The 6,743-nt window shown below is 36.5% G+C and overlaps 1 long non-coding RNA gene across 1 annotated transcript; it reads right to left on the reverse strand.

The window, feature by feature from the left end:
* Positions 1-798: 798 nt before the first annotated feature.
* LOC147481238 (uncharacterized) lies at positions 799-3,051 on the reverse strand. The gene is made up of 2 exons (XR_015205533.1): positions 1,268-3,051; positions 799-1,150 (listed from the first exon to the last, which is right to left on the reverse strand). It is a non-coding gene; the product is annotated as an uncharacterized LOC147481238 (long non-coding RNA).
* Between the last annotated feature and the right edge of the window lie 3,692 nt (positions 3,052-6,743).

Raw genomic sequence — 6,743 nt, forward strand, 5'->3', positions numbered from 1 at the left:
GAATGGCTTGTGAAAGTAGGATATCCAAATTAGGCAGTCAAAGACTTTTTTTAATTTGTAACTTGTGAAAAAATAAGTAAATAAATAAATAAAACTATCATTAGAGAAATATGTGAGTGAAAGATCGCATTGGTCAATGAAACTAAAAAAAAACAAATCGAGAACTCTTGAATTATCCATCGATAACGAAAAAGTTAAAAAGAATCAGAAAACAAAGAAAAACAAGAAAAATGAGAATTTCAAAGAGAAGAACACTATGAAGATGGGAATTAGAAAAAGATAGGGTAATTTGATTTGGTGAAGTTTTTTATTGCAATTTTGATGTTGCAAAATATGGTTAACTCTAGCTGCTATTTGACATTCCATCCAATTCATTTTAACAAATTGTGTCAATGGTAAGAAATTGAAATATCACTGATAATAATTAGGCAAGAAAAATAGTCCATTACATTTATAGTGTAAAAAAACACCAAAGTTCAACGTATGTTTAGGTCATTATGTCAGCTAAAATGTATTTAGTATGTATTTTCAAATCAAAATTGTCAATGTATAAGGAAAAATTGAAATTTCAAAGGCTAATCCACACCAGAGAGAACTGATGAAATTGTAAACGTTGGAATCTACAACATTGTCCCTCAAAACAATTCGGCCCCTTCGTCACATCCTAATTATAATTTTAGTGTAATTTATTGTTGAACTTAAACAATTGCCATGGTTATGATTCTCCTCCCTGTCACCTTTTAAGTGCAAAAGATTTATTTATGATGAGAGTCCCAGGATAAAAATCTTATACATCACAATGATGTTTTCATATGGGTTAACATCCCAAAAATCAGGATATTATAATTTATCCAGTAAACACAACGGATTTCCAAGTGTTTCGCGTGCTTGTAAGTGGCAGGCGTTTAGAAGTCAAAGTAGGAACCAATAATTATGTGTTCTCTTCACCAGAAAGGCAGTTTTTTTCTTCAGGTCACCTAACAAGTACCTGCTCGGGTGTTGGCTCAAACGACTCAGCTCACAGTCAAGTTAACATTCATGATCACCATGTTTGTAGATAGGAACTATCCATGTAGTAGAGTGGTTTTGCTTGGCTCGAAAGCCACGAGTAACGGCTAAGTCAACTCCAAGGATGAGGTCCATTCCAATTCTAAATGCATTAGGTAGACAAGGAGAGGGAGTAAGTGAATGTACCATCATATAAACATAATCATCTAAAAAGAAATTTGGAGTTGGAGTGAACTACTACTTTTGATTATATTCATACTTTTTAATATTCGTTTGAGTTGTCTATATAACAAGGTATGAGACTTCTGACTATTTGCATTGCGTTGTAGCTCTTCCTCTAATTTAATCCCCATAAACATACACATTTTGAAGCTAGGGAGTCATGGCCATTGCCGCTGCTTTCCTTGCTTTCCTGCTTGTTCTGCCTGCTGCCTATGCTGTTGATTATATAGTTGGTGATTCGGCTGGATGGAACCAAGGGACGGACTATACAACTTGGGTATCCGGCAAAACATTTAGCGTTGGTGATAGGCTTCGTAAGTTCTCACATTTGTCAATTTATAGTTCGTCCTATATACATGGAATAATCTGTAGACCCTACAACATATAGCTTCACTCTAAAATACAACATTTTTATGAATATTTTACACCTGTTTCATTGTTAAGACATGAAAATGTACAAAACCATGTGTTTTAGAAGGTAGCTTGTTGCGTGGAACGAGTTGCTTATAGACCCTCATGGGTAACCCTGAAACTACTCCGAAATATAAGCAATCAAAGACTCTGCACCACATATCGGGGCGTGCTGGATAGGGTGACATTGCAGAGCTTTATGCTTGGGCCCTGGATTTGGCTGCATCATATGAGCTACCTCCTTATTAAAGCATAAAGGGTAAACCCATGGCATATCTCTGCCAGAGTACCAAAAGAGAAAGGAGAAATGCTTTTGAAGTTTTTAAGCGACTGTGGCCTATCAGTGTTTTTTTCTTTTTTTCTGTCTTCGATGTTCATAATTTACGCAACTCTTCTTCTACGTTAAACTATATTCTTTCCGAGGTTTATTAGTATGTAATTTTGACTATAACATTTTAAAGTTGAAATCAGGGTACAAATAATATATACTTGAGTAACAGAGTATGTATACCGTTACTACCTGTAAATAAGTATTTGGTAATCTTTGTAAATTGTGATTTGCCTTCCTCTTCATTATAATGTACATACTATTAACAAGTGTTCTAATTTTCTGGCCAGTGTTTAACTATGGTTCATTACATAGTGTGGACGAAGTGAACAAGGCCGATTATGACAGTTGCACCAGCGGCAATGCCCTCCAAAGCTACAACGGCGGAAACACGATGATTTCCCTCAACAAGATAGGACCAGTGTACTTCTTATGCCCAACCTTTGGTCACTGCAGTGGAGGAATGAAATTAGGTGTCACAGTTTCCGCAGCAAGTACCACACCAAATGGTTCACCACCCACAACTCCATCTACAACCACTCCAACCCCCACCACCCCTTCGCCAAGAACTAGCGGAGCATCTATCAACCTATATAACATGGATTTTTTGGTGCTCGGAGCTATCACGTTTGCACCTTTGGTTGCACTTATGGGCTAGCTAGGAGAGAGGCAGTGCAGATTATGTTTGTATTCACCTTTTTTTTTTTTTTTTTTTTTTTTTTTATTGTTGTTGCAATTTCTTTGTATTAATTTGATGATTGGTGCAGTGTTTATTTGGATCGAAAATAAGTGTCTGTTTAGTACTTTCAATCGATGATCATGTTTTTATAATAAACAGAAAATCTATCTAGTTTCTTGTTGACATTATAAGTTGAAACCACAAACATAACTCCGAAGTCAAAACAATGTAAAATTGAGTTCTCAAACACAACGCAAGCAAATTACCTAACTGGAATAGTTAACTAACATTTATTATTGGCGTGTTCCTCCATAAACTTGGATTTTGAGTAAAGGAGCCCATTCAGCCAAGACAATCTACAGAAAAGTTAACCTGAGTGTCCGTAAGACCTACACAACACGCATGAAAAATGAGAACATTCTAGTCCTCCCCAGATATGCAGGGACGGACCAGGATTTTTTTCGAAGGGTATTCATGTCGACATTCAACAACAGTTGTATCATTTCATAAGAAAATGTGTACTTCCTTTTCTTTCATTAAGGTCCGTAAATATGATCAATAAGCAAAATTAAATTCCATAATTTTTGTAGTTGTAAATAAATAACACGTAAAATGGTATTTTTTCAATAATCAAGCTGATTTTTTCACTTGTTTGCTAACCAAACCGAGTTTCTTTTACAGGTAGGGAAACGCATAAAAGCAAAAACAAATGTTTAAGAAGCATAAAAGTTTTGTATGCATACAATTATGAGCATCAAGCTACTAAATAGTAATAAGAACATAAGCTAGTGGGTAAAGTTTGAAATGTCAGCACATATTAATTTTTCCCACCCAAATTTGAGGGTATTCAGGTGAATACCTTCAACATACACTAGGTTCGTCTCTGGTTGGGTGTGCAAGGCACACAATCAAATGAATGAGCTAAATACTTTTACCATACTAACCAAAGGCAAACGATCTTTAAAGCTGAGTCCAATGGCTCTCTATCCCTTGAAAAGTGGAGTCAAAGCTGGCGAATGTTACTCTCTATCCTTAATTCCCTCGGTATATATGCAGAGTAATTTAGAGGAATGCATAGTACATAGTACGTCACTTGGTTTGTGATAAGTGCTTAAAATTGTATATTTTATATATAGTTTTATAGACACTTTACACTATCATAGTGCTTAAAATTGGATATTTTATATATAGTTTTATAGACACTTTATACTATCATTTATGCTTAATTGCTTATTTTTACATCAAACCATGCATTTTCTTTGCTCTAGTGCATTTGGCATGTTTTTGTGGTTATATTGGTATATTTACGTACATGTGTGCATCACTCGAAATTCCGTATTTTAAATTCAAGTGGTTTTATTTTCTTGTAGAAACCTTGCATGGGTGGCACACTTAAAAAGGTGGATTGGCCCAATTTACCGGATTGGGAAAGAGGCGAGGCCCAATTAAATGTGGTGATATATGTGTTGAGATTTATCCCTCACCATGAGAGTGTGAGGAAGAAGATGAGGAGCTTGATTTTTTTGCTGATATTTCGACAAAATAGAAATTTCGACCATGAAATTTTGTATACTATATAAACAACATTGTTTAGGATTGAAAAAACAAGAGAGAGAAACACAAGAACAAGAGAGCAACCAAAGTGTGAGAGAAAACCTTGAGAGAGAGATTCACTCAAGAGAGTAAACTTTTACAAACAGGGAGCTTGTAAAGAAAATATATAAAAGAGAGAGATCTATTAAATATTGAGAGATTTGAGGAGTGATTGTAATCTTCCTTCCTCATACTTATCAAAGGATTGTTTCTTGGTGGAAGTAGGCACAAATTGGCCGAACCACATATATCTTTGTGTTGTGTTTGTTTGTTACTTGTTATTGCTTGATTGAGGTTGTTGTATCCATAACTTAGGTTGTGGTTGTTGTTTCCATAGCTTAGGTTGGTTTTGTGATGAGATTGGTGGTAGTGAAACAAGTTTGGATTTTTTAGTGTAGTTGAGTGTCTATTTGTGAAGCTATCTTGAGGGGATCGATTGGCATCGGCAATTCCCAACAAGTGGTATCAGAGCAAGGTTGTTATTCCAAGTTTCGCTTGAAAGGTGTTTGACGTTAAATAGTTGTTGTAGATGGATTATTCTATAAACACTAGCATGATGAGTCTAAACCAAGGAAACTACACCATTTGGAAAGCCAAGACGGAGGACTTGCTCTATTGTAAGGATTTGGCATAACCCATCGAAAATGAAGGAGCAAAGCCGGAAGCTATATCCATAGCCGAGTGGAGCAAGCTTGACAGAAAAGCGATTGGGTACATTCAACAGTGGATTGATGATAGTGTATTCCATCATATATCCTAAGAGACTACCGCTTTTAGCTTGTGGAAGAAACTCGATGACCTCTATGAGAGGAAGTCGGTTGGAAACAAAGTACTACTCATTAAAAAGTTTGCTAACTCGAAGTACAAAAAAGGTTATTCAATGTCTGAGCATCTTAATGAAGTACATAATACCATCAATCAGTTGTTGTATTTGATAAAGATTGATATGGGTGACGAAGTTGAGGCTTTGTTACTATTGAACTCTCTACCCGATAGTTGAGAGACTTTAGCAGTTTCTCTTGGCGGAGCTGCTAAGGATGGAATCATTTCAATAGAGATGGTTACCGGTGCATTGTTGAATGAGGAGACAAGAAGGGGTTCATGGAGTAGCTCCTCTCACTCAAAGATCTTTGTCACCGAGAAGCGGGGGAAAGGTAAGAGTAGAAAACCACCTCATTCTAGAAGTGATGGCAGAGGCAAATCCAGGGGTGAATCTAGAACTCCTAAGGCAGAGAGACAATGTTACTATTGTGCCATCAAGGGTCACTTCAGGTATGACTGTAGAGCACTCAAGAGGGATGAGAAGAATAACTGTGTACATGAAAACATGATAAAGAGGAACGGAAGCACAAACTGAGATACTACCGCAATAGCTTCAGATGATGAACTATTGGGAACTATGTCAAATTGTGGCGAGTGCTGTGTTAGTACCTCATGTCAGGATACAAAGTGAGTGGTAGATACCGGAGCTTCATATCACGTCACACCACACAGGAGATTCTTCACTACCTACAACTGTGGTGATTTTGATGAGGTAAAAATGGGTAACAGTGGAGTCTCAAAGATTGCAGGGATCGGTGATGTTCATATGGAAACTAGTGTTGGTTACACCTTGACACTCAAGGATGTAAGACATGTCCCCAATCTTCGACTAAGCCTTATTTCTGTAGGGAAGTTAGATGATGATGGTTTCCAAAGCTCATTTGATAACGGGGTATGGAAACTGAGCAGAGGTTCCTTTATGGTAGCCAAAGGGAAGAAATGGTGTTCGCTTTACAAGACACAAGCTAGTTTGTGTAAAGCAGAGTTAAATGTGGCACAAGAAGAAGCTTCCACCAAACTATGGCATAAGAGATTGTGTTATATGGGCGAGAAAGGCATGGAAGTTCTTGCCAAGCAAAAGGTGTTGTTAAACATCAAAGGTTGGTTAGAAAGAAACATAGAGTATCTTTCCAAAGATCCCCCTCTCACCGCAAAGAGAATGTTCTTGAGCTAGTGCACTCGGATTTATGTAGTCCCATGAAACTGAAGTCCCATGGGGGATCTTTGTACTTCTTGACTTTCATTGATGATGCTTCAAGAAAGGTATGGGCATATGGTTTGAAAACCAAAGATGAGGTTCTCAGTGTGTTCAAAACTTTCTATAGTATGGTGGAAAAAGACACCGGGAAGCCTTTGAAGTGTATCTGCTTAGATAATAGAAGAGGACAAATCAATAAAAGACAAAAGTATGGGTATATAATCTAAAAGTTAGGGAGAGAGAATGCACCTAGACTTAATCTAGTGTCATTAGGATTTCTTTTTCTTGTTTTTCAATTCAAGTCATTTACTTTATTGTTCTTCATTTCTTTCATTTTAATCTTGCTATTTGCTTTATTTCAATCAATCAATCTTCTTTTATTGTTGTTATTGTTAAAGCAATCAATCTCCTTTTCTTGTTTCCAAGTTATGTTTCTTTCAAATCATTCAACAACTTAAACTTTGCTTTCAATGTTTTTCACA

This window comes from Coptis chinensis, chromosome 8, assembly GCF_015680905.1.
Source record: "Coptis chinensis isolate HL-2020 chromosome 8, ASM1568090v1, whole genome shotgun sequence".
Taxonomy (NCBI): domain Eukaryota; kingdom Viridiplantae; phylum Streptophyta; class Magnoliopsida; order Ranunculales; family Ranunculaceae; genus Coptis; species Coptis chinensis.